Source organism: Punica granatum, chromosome 8, assembly GCF_007655135.1.
Source record: "Punica granatum isolate Tunisia-2019 chromosome 8, ASM765513v2, whole genome shotgun sequence".
Taxonomy (NCBI): domain Eukaryota; kingdom Viridiplantae; phylum Streptophyta; class Magnoliopsida; order Myrtales; family Lythraceae; genus Punica; species Punica granatum.
The window spans coordinates 12,838,993-12,856,806 of NC_045134.1; the positions used below are offsets into that span (position 1 = coordinate 12,838,993).

At 36.7% G+C, this 17,814-nt stretch overlaps 2 non-coding genes across 2 annotated transcripts; both read left to right on the top strand.

Moving 5' to 3' along the window:
- Positions 1-1,003: 1,003 nt before the first annotated feature.
- On the top strand, positions 1,004-1,110 carry LOC116189681. The gene has a single exon (XR_004152452.1). It is a non-coding gene; the product is annotated as a small nucleolar RNA R71 (small nucleolar RNA).
- A 13,615-nt stretch (positions 1,111-14,725) lies between these two features.
- Positions 14,726-14,832, top strand: LOC116189679. Its single transcript, XR_004152450.1, has one exon. It is a non-coding gene; the product is annotated as a small nucleolar RNA R71 (small nucleolar RNA).
- Positions 14,833-17,814: the final 2,982 nt, after the last annotated feature.

Consider the following 17,814-nt stretch of genomic DNA (forward strand, 5'->3'; position numbering starts at 1 on the left):
CCAAATCTATTATATGATTTTAATTATTTCCTTAAAACTATCACATGATTTTAATTTTTTTCAAATCTATTCCGGATTAAAGGGGTTACTGTAACAAAACCATTAGACATTGGAGGAGATATAACGGCAGGATAAATTTGAAGCAAAATGTAAACTATAGGATATAGCTAACAAAAAGAAAAGTATGTGATAAATTTGACAAAACGCGTAAATTATTGATCATTTAGGGTAAAAACCCTTAAAATTTTTTGTCATGACAGTGAAGAAACAATCAGGGACCGTTTGGTTTCAGAGTTAAAGTTACTTTAATTTTGATTGTGGAAAAAGATAAATAAGATGTGATTATAAATTTGACTTGGGAAACGTGTGTTTTTGTTGTATAGTGTGTTGAGTTAAAGTTAAAGTTAAAATTTTTGAATTGGAAAATGTGTATTTTTGTTGTGTAGTGTGTTTAAAGTTAAAGTTAAAGTTAAAATCAATTAACTGTGAATCCAAACAGGGCATCAGACTTTCAATCAATCCAATTCAATAGACACATCGGTTATTTCACATCCCTTCAACTCCCATATAATACCCCACATAATGAAGGTAACTCCATTCTCATTCGCACATCTTCATCGTCCTTCTTCTTATTTTTCTTCTTCATCTACTAATGTTTTAACTTACCGCACTATCCATCACAAAAACATGAGGCCTTGACGAGAGGGAAATGATTTGGTGTTTTTCTTCGAGTGCTTGGTATATTAGCGGGACAATGAAATTCAAAATTTCAAAAACAAGCATTATGGGTGGTTGTTGTCGGACCCTATAATATGTTATGACATGTATCAACCCCTTAATCTTTTTCGTAGGAATTTAGTTCCCACATTATGTTTTCTTCCAATATGGAAATAAATCGTATAAATTTATCAATTGCTCATGTTTTTTAATTGATTACATACTAAATTAGAAGCTGTGATATCATATCTAAGCAGTAGAAGGAAGACATCTCCATCCACCCCGAAGGCCATGATAAGGACATCTAACAAGTAGATCCTTGAACCTCTCCCAGGCTTCAGCAATTGACTCGAACTTGAATTGTTGAAAGGTCATAATGTCGTTTCTCATCTTCGCTATCTTCGACGGCAGGAAATACAAGGCCAAAAATTGCTCTTCCATTTGCGCCCAAGTAGTAATCGAACCTGCAGGCAAAGGCATTAACCACTAACTAGCCTTATCCTTTAAAGAGAATGGAAATAATCATAAACAAATAGCATCATCTAAAACCCCATTCTGCTTAAAAGTGTCACAAATATTAAGAAACCAGTGCAGATGCTTACGTGGATCCTCAGTCGGTGCTCCTCCAAACATTACGGAGTTCTGGATCATTTGCATAACGGATTGCTTAATCTCAAAATTGTTGGCTTGGATGGCAAGTGATTGAATGCTAGATCTGTTAGCCAAGACACGCGGTACAATGAATTCATCCATAGGTCATTCGTCTTGGTCACCTTCATTGCCTTGCAACAGTTGTTTCTGTTGATTATTGTTGTCAGCTGCATTGTCCGCCATCTCGTTCTGACGTGCACGAGCTTCTTGAAGAAGCCAATGGAGAGTTCTTTCAATTTCGGGATCAAAAGGAAGACGTTATGCATTTCTACTACGTCTCATCCACCTGTAGAGCAATAAAACAAGAGAAAAATTAAAACTTGATCGACAGCTAAATCACTTAGTTTCACAAGTAACAGAAATTTTCAAGATTATCCCGGTAACGGCGCCAAAAACTTATTAGCCTATTTCCACCCCGAAATTATATGGGTCGAAACAAATAATATCGAAGTGAATCAAGTATGGTCCCACTAAGATTACTCCTAAAAATTCTAGTAGTAGGCAAAATTATCGTAATCTAGCCAAAGTCAAACAGTCAATTAATTAATGGAAATTTTGAGAAAAATAAAAAGTAACTAAATTTTAAACCAATTAATTTAAATCAGACCCAAAATTCACTCAATGACGACTGCCTAGGACTGCGATTTCCCCTAGCACTTCAGTTATTTAATTAATTCTCCCTATCACTAACTTGTCTAGGACTCAATTAATTAACCTAGGGTTCTAATTTATTCGTAAGGTTGTTTCGAATTCCCTAAGAAAATACCTACACTAATTGATTCCCTATATTTCTATGGTTACCGAATTAGTATAAATTCATTAAGATCCAACCCTACTTTGGCTACTTAAGGTGAATAGGTATATTTCTATCATACCCACAATTCAACCGTAGACCCGAATCTTCCCTCGAAATGATCTATCAAAGTCGATCTTAGGCTATCCTTACCTCAATCTAAATCTAAAATTTCCCTTTCGAGTTCAAATATATATTTTGATCAATTCAATTAGCGGCCAAGTATTTGAAAGCATAAAGCACAGATAAAGATAAATGAATCGAAATCAAAGACAAGAAAGGTCAAGAGAGAACAATAAAATTAACTACGTTATAGATTCCATCATAATCCTAGGATAAAAACTTAGCACATACGGACTAGATAACACATGGGAGAATTCACAATATTCATTAAAACAAATAAAAAGAAGTTCACAAAAGCCTGCTGAAACCCAAAGCACCCGAGGCTCTCCTCTGTCATCGTGTTCCCAAAATCAAGCCGCCACCTCCCTCTGACTTGTTCGTGTGTGTACATGAGTGTTTGTGGCCGCCCTCCATATATATATATATATATAAAAGCTTTAGTTTATAAATTCTAGATGTAATCCTAATATATCTCTTGTATTTCAAAATTTCTATAATTAAGCAACAAGAGATATCTATGATAACCTTCTCTTCCATAATTATATCTTCAAGATATTCCCTCCTTGATATCCAAGCAAATCGAGTCCACATCCGAAAACTTCTAGAAGCAAACTTCACAGCTCTTCATGAATAGGCCAAAACCCGGCCCGACAAAGAAGTCCACGTGCTCCTTTGATATTCCGTGCAAATCATCTTGAACTCTCGAGCACTTCAAAGTCTAGAACAACTATTAAAATAGAACTCGAATTAATAGCACACAATTCATAGGGAATAATCACAGAATAATTTGAAAAAGAATTCAAAAGACTAAACGGCATGCAAAATAAAATCTAGCCTAATAATAACCGAAAAATAACCTAAAATTCGACTATCTCAACGCACTAGCTCCAATTATTAGCTCAGTAGTGCCTACTTAAACTCGATTTCATCGAGTTATCATTGCACCACAGAATTTGCCTATAAATAAATAATAATGATTGGAGTAAATAAAACCGTAGATGGGTGTGTAGATGGGGTTAGATGATTGATGTTGGCCGGATGATTCTTTTTTTTTTTTCCCTTGAAAGGCAACACAATTCAGTTGTTGTTTGGATGGTTCGATTTTGTGATTGGGAATAAGTTAGTTAACAATGATTAATCATGCTTTAAGAGGAGTTTGACTATATATATATATATATATATATTTAGGGCCGAATTGACTGAAGATGCAAACAGCAAGTGGGACGATGGTGCCCCGACACCAAACTTACTATCCGGAACAAACCCAATGCTTAGTGCCGCGAAACAAAATTTTGGTGCCACGACACGGAATACTCGTTCTATAAACGAACATAAGACTATAAGAGGAGCCAAGGGGCATAACACAACAAACCCGTTCATTCCCTCTCTCTCTCTATTTTATATCTTCCGATATCTTTTTTTGAAAGTAATTATACTTTCGTAGTGATTGCAAAATGGGGGGAAAAAAAAAGTCAGAACGCGCATATGTATATATATATATATATTTGTATAGGATTGATTTCACTTAGAATTCTTCATACTTTTCTTATATGTTTAGATGCTTCATTTAGTTCAAGTTAATGTGATAACTGGAGGCCACACTATCCAATTCCTTATGTAGCATAGTTCCAGTTCGACAGTTTTCACAAATTTAAATATATACTAGTTATTTGTCCATTTTTGTACAAGTTTACTAAATAAAATTTGTTTTCATAGGATCAAATATTGAAAATTAATTTATATTTTTGCACTTTTCATGTAAATGATTGGATTTCATTTGACCGAGTTGGAGAGAGAATGGGCGAAAGACACGTTCTCTAGAGAAGGTCAACAAAACAAGTACAATCGACTATCCAATGTCGGAGCTTCAGTATACTGGGGAGGAGTTATCATAAGTACGCACACATATCGAGAGGTGCGTCTTGTAAAATACTTAATATGTTTATTTTTTTGTTATGATAGAAATAATCGTGCTAAGCCGTCCATTCATCCTTTGCAGAAGAAGGCCATGGGTGAAGAACCCACAGTGCCCCACATGTTTGAAAAATTACATAAAAGCAACAAAACTAAGGCATAAATTAGTCCTTTTGCGAAGGAGACACATGTAAGTTAATACATGAAAAATGATTAATTTATACTGCTTTTGGAAGAATCACATATACCGTCATGCATAATGGTTTGGTATTGATTCTTTGTGTAGGAAAAGGTCGAGGAGGTTGCTTCTCAGCATACGAATACCTTATCGCTAGCTGATACTACCCAAGCAGAGACTTGGCGGAAGATCGTGGGGATGAACAAGAAGGGACGAACTTATGGGCTCAATTGGGCTCCTCGCCCAAATTGCCACGAAGCAGGGCATTCTAGGATAGCACATGTCAGACCAGACCCCTTAGCCCATGTGCACAATGAGATTGGGATAATGAAGGGTATGATCCTCAAGCTATTCAAGAAGACAAATAGAGCAAAAAATCCAAGAAGGGCATAAGAGCAGAAGGGCAAATGACAAAAAAAAAATCCAAATTAAAAAAAAATTCAATTATATCCTAAATTTTATTTTGTAATAAAAAAACCATAAATTTTTTAAATTGTATCAAAAATGATATCCGTTATAATTCCGTCAATTTTGCATCCGTGGACTGTTAACTTCAGACCTTTTTTTTTTTAATAAATCACCATCTCCCACCCTCTCCCCCTTATATCACGCCTCTCCATCTCAAAGAACAATTTCCCCCAAATAGGAAAACCCTAACTCCCCCTTTGATTCATGAGTTCTTTCAAACAGCTTACTTCCGAGATTGTTGGACGAGCTGAGATCTTTGTCGCCTGGGGGAGGCAGGGTTCGCGAGTCTTTACTCGCAAGCTCCTTGTTCAATGCATCCAATTGCTTCTACAAATCCTCCCTATTGGTGTTCGCTTCCTGGAGCTTCACATTGAGTTCCTTAATGTATGAGATAGCATGGCCCAGGAGAGAAGCTTTGTCCATCTTCGATACATTCGGAACCACAACCCGCAAGGCGTAGAATCTCTGATTTAGCTTGTTCCTCCTCTACCTCTTGGCCTCTACATGATTCAATGGCTCCTCCCTTCAATGACAGCTTCATTTACAATAGAAAGCCTCGAGGTCTGGATGATTTGAGTCCCCAGTTTTGGACATGTATTGGGTCTCTTTTGGCATGATTTCGGGTCCGTTGAATTTGGTACATTTTGGCATCAATTTGGCGCGCGCGCACGCGCACACACACACACACATGTCACTTGGAAGAGTATTTTGTTAGTTGCAACTATAAAAGTTATTTTAAGATATGTTTAATTTGTGCGTGCTTTTGATTATTCGATACAGAGATGTTGAAATCGTTGGCTGGCATTACAAAGGTGGCATTTTAAACGTTCATGAACAACACTCATAAAACCTTCATTAATAAACAAATAAAATAGGTTAAATAAAAAATCCCAACCTTCAAAAAAGTCTCAATTTCATCATAAATTTGGTATGTAATGAAAAAAAACCATATGTTTTATAAATTGTCTTGGAAATAACCTCTCTCCCCATCCGGGTCTCCTTGCAGTACTCCTAAAGTCTGCCCCGGCTAGCATCTTCTCTCATTGACCATTTCTAAGAAATTTTTAAAATATGTATTTTTTTTAAATTACAAATCAAAATTTAGAACAAAATTGAGACTTTTCTTAAAAATTAGGTTATTTTTGTAAAGAAAAGAAAAGATCATCAGATGATGTGTAAACTTTTTGGGTACCATAAAGTCCATGTAGGCAAATAGACGAAAAACTTAACAGAATGATAACGAGAGGCCAAATCTAAGACGATTTTCAAAACATGTGGATTTTTTTATTACAAAGTAAATTTTAGGATAAAATTGAGACTTTTTACAAAATTTAGGTTTTTTTGTTTTTGTAATTTGCCCTAGCAAGAAAGATCAAACGAAGAAAAAAGGTAAATCTGGGTTCAAGAAGGGGAGACATGTGGTCGAGGAGTCCAACGAGGACGATGATGAGATGAGGAGGAGAGTCCCTAGGAGTCTGATGACCCATCCTCGTCCAATTATTACTTTGTGATGTTTATGTTTGTTTTAAGATATTTGTGACATCGGATTTATGTTTTTCTCAACTTCACTGCTTGTTGTGTTAAACTTATGCATGTTGAACCTGTCGAACCATGTGCACATTGTGATTTTGGATATTTCTGAATTAATGTTAGATAATGTGTCAACAAGTTCAAATGTTATGATGGGATCTTAATATTTTATGGGGAAATTCTGCCAAATTTTTTTTTTAAAACCCCCTACAACATATTCAATTATTGTATTATTTTTGTTATTATACATGTTATAAAATTATTGATATGAATATGGTATTAATTTTATTATATAATAGTGTTAGCGTGCGCACCCGAATTTCGTCTCGTCGGGGCACGCATGCGCGCGCCTATGCAACGCGGCTTGAGAGTGTCCACCTTCTCGGGGACGCGCGACGGACGCACGTGAGAAGGAGTCGCCACTTGCCATTTTACGACCCGAAGGTCGAGGGCCGGCAAGTTACCCGGGTCTAGGGGTACGGGGTACACCTAAAATATTAAGGCAATGGTCTGTATGGAACCGAAAATTCCGAATTCGGGGGTTCTATTACGTGTGGGCCTATATCCCACATGCCCTTTCGGTACTCTAGCTTGTTAGGCTTGCCATTTTATTTATTTACAGCATGATTAAGTTCCGCTCATCTTACGAGTTTTTATACCGTAAATTCGAAGAAACACTCCGACCGTTCGCTCTCCGACCGGGATTCTTACATGAATAAACGTACAACATAAATCCTTACATTGTCCTCTCAAATAAATAAAATACAAATTACAACAACTGAATCCCGGTCGGTTCGCGTTCGGTCATTATCCCACTCGTGCTCACCGTGTGGTCTGAAATGACTGAAATTGAAATTAAGGTGCGCACTCGGTGTTTAGGGGATTAGATCCCGTAATCTACGATTGGGGCGTTGGACCCCATGTGAATCGTATCCTAAAGGATCGGGCTCGACTCGCATAACAAATAAGTGTAAAAATGTAATAATTAAGCGCAAATAAACAAACAATGAGATTTTGTTATTGCCGAATTTACGTGAGTTAATCAATTATTATCCGGGGTATCTTGGCATACAAATCCTACCTTAAAACAAACAAAAGGGATGATGGATAGGGTATGTCGCATTTGACATTATTTTAACGGACCCGACAGACGTGATGTCCATAGTCAAGTCTCGAATGTGTGGGTTGTTTTTAGATTATTCTGTATCGTGACAATATGGCTTTTACAGATTAAAAGTATTTTCACCTAAAACCCGAAAACCTAACCCTCTAATTGACTATTGCCCATGTTTGATTTAAGCCGAGTTTGTGATTAATTTGTTTTCCCATGTTTTGACTGATCCCTTTGCAAATATATATAAAAATAAGCTCAAATTCTACCAGCAAGTGTACTGGGTCAGATCAAGTAATATAGTGATGAATAGAGTGTCGATCCCACAAGGATTAATTAAGTACTAAACCTATATTAGATTCTATTATTATCTAAGCAATCAAATTAAGAGAATTAACTAATTAACTACTAATCAACCTAAATCGTCACAAAGAGCAGAAAGAGAATTGTACGAAAATATATCAATTGAAAGTGGGAAAAACAGAATCCACCCTAGTTTCACTAATCAGATTGCCATCATGTTATATAGACTGATAGCTATGTGATTATTCAAGTGAGTTTATCAAGCCTTTAAAATTAAAGTCTTAAACCTCTAATTAATCAATCAGCTCCCGCATCTCTAATTAATAGTGGACTCTAAATTATAATCATACACCTTCCAGTGCTATGATTGTCTAATGCCCTAAATTAATTATCCCTAATGTCTTAGCGAATAACTAACTAGAAACATTGCATTAATCCCTGGATAATCTCTAATTAAACTAATTAACGCAGCTATCGCATTTAACTAATTAGTCTAATCAAGAATTCCTAACAAACACTATATCAACTCCCGTATCAATAGTGTTTCTAACAATTATAACCAATTAAGAATTAAAATTGAAATTATAGGAATTGCAATCATGAATCATCAACACATCTATTAATCCTATAACATGGCGACAATCATCATATTAGCTACCTAGGGTTTCATCATATTCCCACAAAAGAAGCTTAGAATATCATGGAATTGAAAACACAATTATAATTCCAAGGAGTCATTGCAATAGAATTCATATTCAGCAGTAAACTCAAGATATTGAATCCTAAAACAAAAACCCAACAATTCCTTTAAGGAATTATCTCTTCCACAATTCTTCGCTTCAAATCAATTGATCCAGGTGACGGCTCCAGACAAGACCCTTTCCAAAAACTCTCTAGGTTAAAAGAATGGTGAAAGATGGCTCCCCCCCTAGGGTTTCCTAATCTTGTTATGAGGAGTATTTATATCCACAACAAAAAAAAGATTTCCGAAAGATATATGCTGGCTCCAAATTGCGCAAAACTCCTCAATATTGCTCGTAATTCCATCTAAGTCCTCAAAGACCTACAATATCAAATTACACATAATTAAGCACCGACTTCTTATAATTTCTATAAAATTAATAATAATTTAACATGAATTGCACAATAAAATATGAGTATAATATGCCCTTATCAACTTCCCCACACTTGAACTTTTGCTTGTCCTCAAGCAAAATAAATAAGACCAAGGAAAGAAATCTATCAGAGAGAGTACAAATTTTCATATTCACTGATTTAAGCATTTGATATCTCATAATTTATTACTCGTTATTTTGTGGTGCCCACTGCTCAAACCAAACTGGAAACATGTGATCAGAGTACTACAGTTGAAATTAACCAGCTAATCTAGAGAAAGCAAATTTTAATCCAAGCGTTTAGCCTAAGATTTCTATTTCAAAAGTAAATACTCAGTCCTATAAGGAAAAATACACATTTAAACTTCATAGCTGTTAGCAGGCATATAATCCCTCTAATTTTCCCTCTAAGCAAGTCAACAAGGTAGTGAAAGCATATGGTATCTGCTTCGTCCCTAGGTTTTCTTCCTTTTTATTACAAGTCTTAATTTATTTTTTTGTTTTTGCATTCAATTTTTCCTTTCTGTTTAAGAAGCAAATTTTTTTTTTTTTTTTCAAGTCCAATTTTTGTTTGAACTTGTGCCTTTCCGCTCTTCTCGTTATAGTGAGTTCATTGAGTCGGCACATCCCGGGCTCATCACCCAAGTGACCGGGTTTTAAAGGGACCCCTACGAACTCTTCCTCACTCTAACATTCAAGTTAGGATACTCATAACTCAATTCTTGAGTCATTGGAGTAAAGGCTATGCTTGCTTTTTTTTTTTTGAATGCTCACTAACACTTTTCAGACTTCTTTTATAGGAATCACTAAGTACAAAGCTTCTTCTACCTCTTTCACTAAATGTTAAAGTGCTATTAGAATAATTAAAAAGAGGATATACTAACTAACTTTGCTTAGAAGTAGACCTGTTTATTTTTCACTTAAGGACTTGACCGACTCTTAAACTTCAAACTCTAGGGCTAAAAACTAGGTAAATTTGATTTCTAAAGATTTGACTAATTAATTTTAACTAAGTACAAAAATCACAACAGTGGTGAGTAGGGCGCCTAAGTGAGTCAATTTTTTTCAAACAATTCCTGAACAAATGCTATCAACAGTATTCTTCGTACAATCTCTAGATTTCAATAATTAAAAAAAATTAAAAAAAAAAAAAAAGAATTTGGCCTAACAATTGCCAGATAACTTAAGGACAATTATAATTCAAGGTGACAGGGAAGTATAACTATTTATCAACAAAGACAGGCATCAGATGTCATGAGTAACAAATTAAATCACAGAATTCAGACATCAACACTATACTCAATTTTATACTCCATCTGTTTAGTATCTCCCTTCCCCACACTTAGATTAAACAGTGTCCTCACTGTTCCTAATGTAGCTCTAGTAAAACGAAAATAAAAATAAAGAACATAAGAGAAAAAGAGATACTAGTACTTCCCCGGTTTCGAAAAATTAAGTTGAAGCAATTGGAGTTCCAACTGGTATAGCAATAGAGAGAGTCAGCAGTTGTTATCCACCCTGGCTTCAAAAACAAAAGAAAACAACAAAAAGAACAAAAATAGCAGATAATCCATCTTAACTAAAACAATCAAATAGCAAATATCCCAAGTCTACCCAATGAGTGGGTGCTTGATAAAGTACAAACCAACAGCAAATCAAAATAAAACAAATGAAGCAAAAGAATTGAGAGCCAACAGGGACTTTAGCTCTCAGACATGGGCTGCCTCCCATGAAGCACTTAGTTTATAGTCGCTAGTTCGACTTTTCCAATTCTTCAACCGAATTTGCTAGATCCACCGTAGTGGCATCACCATCAATATTTTCCCCTTCAAAGTAATGCTTGAGAAGATGACCGTTTACTTTAAAAGTGCGGTCATCTTCTGACTTCAGCTCAACTGCACCATAGGGAAAAACATTAGAAATAACAAATGGTCCAGACCATCGAGATTTTAACTTACCTGGGAACAACTTCAAGCGAGAGTTGTATAATAGGACTTTCTGACCAGGCAAAAACTCTCGCTTTAGGATGTTCCTATCATGCCATCGCTTGGCTCGCTCCTTGTATATCCTAGCATTTTCATATGCTTCCTCTCTCATCTCAGCCATCTGATTCAATTGGAGCAATCTCTTTTCACCTGCAGCTTGTAAATCAAAGTTAAGGTATTTTATGGCCCAATATGCTTTGTGCTCAAGCTCTACTGGTAGGTGACATGATTTACCATAAACAATCTTGTATGGGGACATTCCTATGGGGGTTTTGAAAGCTGTCCTGTAAGCCCACAATGCATCATCAAGTTTTAAAGACCAATCTTTCCTAGATGCATTGACTGTTTTCTCTAAGATACGCTTTATTTCCCTATTGGACACCTCAACCTGTCCACAAGTCTGTGGATGATAAGGGGTGGCAATTTTATGAGTAACTCCATATTTTGATAATAATTTTTCAAATTGCCGATTGCAAAAATGTGATCCCCCATCACTTATAATGGCTCTAGGTACCCCAAATCTTGAAAAGATGTTCTTTTTCAAAAATCTGATTACAACTCTGGCATCATTACTTTGTAGAGCAACTGCTTCTACCCATTTTGAAACATAATCAACAGCCACAAGAATATATTTATTTGAAAAAGAAGAGGGAAAAGGACCCATAAAGTCTATTCCCCACACATCAAAAAGCTCAATTACAAGAATGCTATTTTGTGGTACTTCATGTCTCCTAGAAATATTGCCAGTTCTTTGGCATGGAGCACAAGACATAATGTAATTCCTGCAATCATGAAATACTCTAGGCCAATAAAATCCACAAGATAAGATCTTAGTTGCAGTTCTTTCCACACCAAAGTGGCCTCCTGCTTCCTTAGAATGACAGTGTTGTATTATGCTAAGTTGTTCAGTTTCAGGCACACAGCGTCTAATTACTTGGTCAGCACAATATTTAAACAGATATGGTTCATCCCAAAAATAGTATTTCACATCATGCAAAAATTTCTTTTTCAAGTAAATTACAAAGAGGTCTAGAGATTTTAGAAAAGTCCTTGATAAATCTCCTGTAGAAGCCAGCATGTCCTAAGAAGCTCCTTACTCCTTTTGTTGAAGTGGGTGGTGGCAACTTCTCTATTATCTCCACTTTTGCTCGATCAACTTCAATCCCTTTCTTTGACACCTTGTGACCTAAGACTATACCCTCTCTTACCATAAAATGACATTTCTCCCAGTTCAGAAGCAGATTAGTCTCCTTACATCTTTTAAGCACACAGCCTAAATTTGTCAGACAAGATTCAAATGACTTCCCAAAAACAGAGAAATCATCCATAAATATTTCAATAAAATTCTCTAACATGTCAGAAAATATAGACATCATGCACCTCTGGAAAGTGGCAGGTGCATTACAGAGACCGAAAGGCATTCTCCTAAAGGCAAAAGTGCCATAAGGACAAGTAAATGTGGTTTTCTCCTGGTCCTCGGGTGCTATATGAATCTGATTGTAACCAGAATAACCATCTAGAAAACAATAATAATCATGCCCTGCAAGTTTTTCTAGCATCTGATCAATGAAGGGGAGGGGGAAATGGTCTTTACGGGTAGCATCATTTAGTTTCCTGTAATCTATACAAACTCTCCACCCAGTCATAGTACGAGTCGGGATTAATTTATTGACCTCATTTTTAACCACAGTCATACCACCCTTTTTGGGCACTACTTGAACAGGACTAACCCATTTACTATCTGAGATAGGATAGATAATACCTGCATCCAACAGTTTAAGCACTTCTTTCTTCACTACCTCTTTGAGAGTTGGGTTAAGTCGCCTCTGTGGTTGCACTATGGGTTTGCACTCAGCTTCCAACATTATCCTGTGAGTGCAAATCAAAGGGCTGATCCCTTTGATATCTGCAATAGTCCATCCTATTGCCTCCTTGTGCTCTCTCAGCACGCTTAGGAGCTGTTGCTCCTGATCACCTGTCAAGGAAGAAGAGATAATTATTGGCAAAGTATCATCTATTCCAAGATAGGCATATTTTAAATGGCTAGGCAATGGTTTAAGTTCTAGCACCGGGGACTGTGTCAAAGATGATACTGGTTTTGTCGCACTAGTGCCCAGCTCCTCATAGTAGCGAGCCTTGATTTCTGATACCTTCTCCACAGATTCTTCCTCATGCTCATCATCATCACTCCAATCGTCCAGATCCCTAAGGACTGATTCCATTGTATCCACACCTGCTTTCTCCTCCACAGACTCAGAGATAAGCTCATCAATAATATCAATGGTGTAACATGATTTGCCATCATCAAATTTCTTTATGGCGTCATAAACATTAAAAGTTATTTGTTCATTCATAACTCTTAAAGTGAGCTTACCTTGTTCCACATCTATTAATGCTTTACCTGTCGCAAGGAACGGTCTGCCAAGGATCATGGGCACCTCTCTGTCCTCCTCCATCTCCAAGACTATGAAGTCGACTGGAAATATAAATTTGTCTACCTTCACCAGGACATTCTCAACAATACCCTTTGGATATTTGATACTCCTGTCAGCAAGTTGCAAGGTAATATGAGTTTTCTTGCATTCTCCAAGTCCAAGTTTCCTGAAAATAGACAGAGGCATTAAATTTATACTTGCACCTGAATCGATAAGAACGTTCTCAAAATGAAAATTCCCTATAGTACAAGGAACAGTGAAACTCCCCTAATCTCTTTGTTTGCGTGGTAAGTTAGGCAAGTCCTTTTGGAGAATCATAGAACACTCTCCTGTAAGCATCACAGGCTCACTCCCATCAAACTTCCTCTTTTTAGTGAGCAGATCCTTCATGAATCTAGCATATGAAGGCATCTGCTGGAGTGCTTCTGCAAATGGAATGTTGATTTGCAGCTTTTTAAAAACATCTAGGAATTTAGCAAATTGGGCGTCCAACTGTTGTTGCTTCAATCTTCCTGGAAAAGGGACAGGAGGAACATACGGTTTCACCCCTAGTGACTTCTGCCTTGGTTCCTCCACCTTTTGCTTACCTTTGTCTTTCTCCGGACTCTCCTCCTGAGTTTGAGCTTTTCTATTGACTATTTCCAATTCCTTGCCACTCCTCAGCATTATAGCATTGACACCCTTGGGGTTCTCTTCAGTGTTGCTGGGTAAAGACCCTGATGGTCTATTACTCAATTGCTGAGAAATCTGACTAATCTGACCCTCTAGGTTTCGAATAGTGGCTTGTTGATTCTGTAGCATGGTGTCAGTCTTTTGCATATAGCTCAACATGAGCTCTTCCATTCTCGACTGACTTTGCTGAGGTGGAGCATTCTGAGCAGGGCCTTGCTTTTGGAATCCAGGTGGCGGTTTAAGTGCATTATTCTCATTCCTCCATGAGAAATTAGGATGATTACGCCACCCGGGATTGTAAGTGTTCGAATAAGGCCCTTGATTACTCCGTTGGAAGTTGTTGACAAAGTTCACTTGCTCTCCATTGGGTGAAGCCGAGGGATTTCCAGACATGCATTCAAGAGTCGAATGTGGTCCTGAACACAACTCACAAAAAGCAACCTGATTAGTATTAAAAGAATGTGCTGAGGTGAGTTTACTTACCTGGGTAGTGAGAGCTGAAATCTGGGTTGTCAAATTAGCAATAGTGTCCATGTCATTGACTGATGCCACTCTTGATTTACTTCTTTCATTCTGCCAATTATGTGCACTGGAGGCCATCTCTTCTATCAAAGCACTTGCTTCATCATAATTCTTACCCATCAGTGCGCCTCCTGCTGCAGCATCTACTAGAGACCTCAATGTATCATCCAGGCTAAGATAGAAGACCTCAATTAGGAGATTATCTGGCAATCCGTGATGTGGGCACTTTCTGATTGCCTCCTTGAATCTCTCCCATGCCTCATAAAGTGATTCACCATTGAACTTGGTGAAGTTAGTGATTTCGTTCCTCAATCTTGCAGTCCTAGCTGGTGGGAAAAATCTCCTGAGAAACTTAGATGAAAGGTCGGCCCAGGTGGTGATGGACTCTTGTGGCAGTGAATTGAACCAGGCTCTCGCTTTATCCCTAAGCGAGAAAGGAAAAAGCTGTAATCTAATAACATCATCAGTGACATTATTCATCTTTACCGTGTTACAGTATTGGAGGAATCCTGCAATATGCTCATCAGGACTCTCGTTGGGATATCCTCCAAACTGATTTGATTGAACCATCTGGATGAGTGCTGGCTTCAGTTCAAAGTTATTAGCTGGAATAGTGGGCCTTCTGATCGCAGAACCCATAATAGTAGGTACTGCATAGTCTCGAAGTGCTCTGGCAGCACCCTGTATTTGGCGGTTGATGTCATCATCTGCCATCTCAACTACCTGCAATTCTTCCCTTCTTCTGTTCTCTCTTCTCAACCGATGCAAGGTGCGCTCTATCTCAGGATCTAATGGTAGAAGTTCAGCACTTCTACTCCTGCGCATAGAATACCTGCAAAGAGAACAAGAAATAAACACACAGTAAAGTGCGCCTAAATTAACAATAGAACTAAAGGTGGTCTAATATTAAGTTAATCCCCGGCAACGGCGCCAAAAACTTGGTCCCTTTGCAAATATATATAAAAATAAGCTCAAATTCTACCAGCAAGTGTACTGGGTCAGATCAAGTAATATAGTGATGAATAGAGTGTCGATCCCACAAGGATTAATTAAGTACTAAACCTATATTAGATTCTATTATTATCTAAGCAATCAAATTAAGAGAATTAACTAATTAACTACTAATCAACCTAAATCGTCACAAAGAGCAGAAAGAGAATTGTACGAAAATATATCAATTGAAAGTGGGAAAAACAGAATCCACCCTAGTTTCACTAATCAGATTGCCATCATGTTATATAGACTGATAGCTATGTGATTATTCAAGTGAGTTTATCAAGCCTTTAAAATTAAAGTCTTAAACCTCTAATTAATCAATCAGCTCCCGCATCTCTAATTAATAGTGGACTCTAAATTATAATCATACACCTTCCAGTGCTATGATTGTCTAATGCCCTAAATTAATTATCCCTAATGTCTTAGCGAATAACTAACTAGAAACATTGCATTAATCCCTGGATAATCTCTAATTAAACTAATTAACGCAGCTATCGCATTTAACTAATTAGTCTAATCAAGAATTCCTAACAAACACTATATCAACTCCCGTATCAATAGTGTTTCTAACAATTATAACCAATTAAGAATTAAAATTGAAATTATAGGAATTGCAATCATGAATCATCAACACATCTATTAATCCTATAACATGGCGACAATCATCATATTAGCTACCTAGGGTTTCATCATATTCCCACAAAAGAAGTTTAGAATATCATGGAATTGAAAACACAATTATAATTCCAAGGAGTCATTGCAATAGAATTCATATTCAGCAGTAAACTCAAGATATTGAATCCTAAAACAAAAACCCAACAATTCCTTTAAGGAATTATCTCTTCCACAATTCTTCGCTTCAAATCAATTGATCCAGGTGACGGCTCCAGACAAGACCCTCTCCAAAAACTCTCTAGGTTAAAAGAATGGTGAAAGATGGCTCCCCCCCTAGGGTTTCCTAATCTTGTTATGAGGAGTATTTATATCCACAACAAAAAAAAGATTTCCGAAAGATATATGCTGGCTCCAAATTGCGCAAAACTCCTCAATATTGCTCGTAATTCCATCTAAGTCCTCAAAGACCTACAATATCAAATTAAACATAATTAAGCACCGACTTCTTATAATTTCTATAAAATTAATAATAATTTAACATGAATTGCACAATAAAATATGAGTATAATATGCCCTTATCATTGACCAATTCTATGCACAAACCTACGCTAGGATTACGGCAGGACAAGAACCGATAATCATGCCATTGAATCGGTAAATATGTGTGTGCATGAAAATCAAGATTACGCTGTACGTATCTCGATGCTTTTGAAATTGTGAATTTTGAAAAGGGCATGACTAACAGTTCGTGAACTGTCGACGCGATTACAAATTATTAATCAATTCGTGCAATCCATTTAAAGAAATCAAGTGATTTAATTTAAACAAATTTAACGTCCCGATTATTCCGTATGTAGAATTTTAGGTTAATTAAAAAACTTGCTGAATGCTTTAGTCTACGGATTTCGAGCCGTCAAGATAGCCATTAGTTGACCGCCCGATAAACTCTAATTTCCGACATGGTCACATTGTATATAATTACAAAAATGAAATATTTAAATGGGGCACATACATTGTCGGTGGGTGATCCAAGTAGAAAAGGATCGGATATTTTTAGAAAATGTTCAGGGGACTGAATTGAACCATTTTAAAAGAGCAGGGACTGATTTTAAAGTTCTGAAAAAATTGGGGACTGATTTGAAAATTCTAGAAAGTTCGGGACTGATCTGAAAGTTCAAAAAAATGGGGACTGTGTAAAAAATTTACTGAAAATGTCCTAGGACTTATTTGAAATGAAATTGAAAATTGGGACTGAACTGAAAAAAATGGCCCCAGGACTAAACTGAAACAACTTGGAAAGTTCCTTAGGATACTTGAAAAATTCTGGGAATTCCAGGACTGATTGGAAAATAGTAAAATGTCTGGGACTTGATTGAAGAGAATTTTTGAAATTCGGGGCAGATCTGAAAAGGGTGATAAATGGTCCTGGGACTAAACTGAAACAATTTGAAAAGTTCTTTGGGATTCTTGGAAAAATTCTAGAAAATCCAAGGACTGATTGAAAAAATAATAAAATGACCGGGGCTTGATTGAAAATGATTTTGAAATTCGGGGCGGATCTTAAAAAGATAAAATACGTCATCTGGACTGAAATGTGACAAAACAGAAAGTTCGTAAAATCGAGTTCGGGACAAATCCGATCACTCACGCGACCCAAGAACACTCATCTTATTCAAGAAAGGAGCC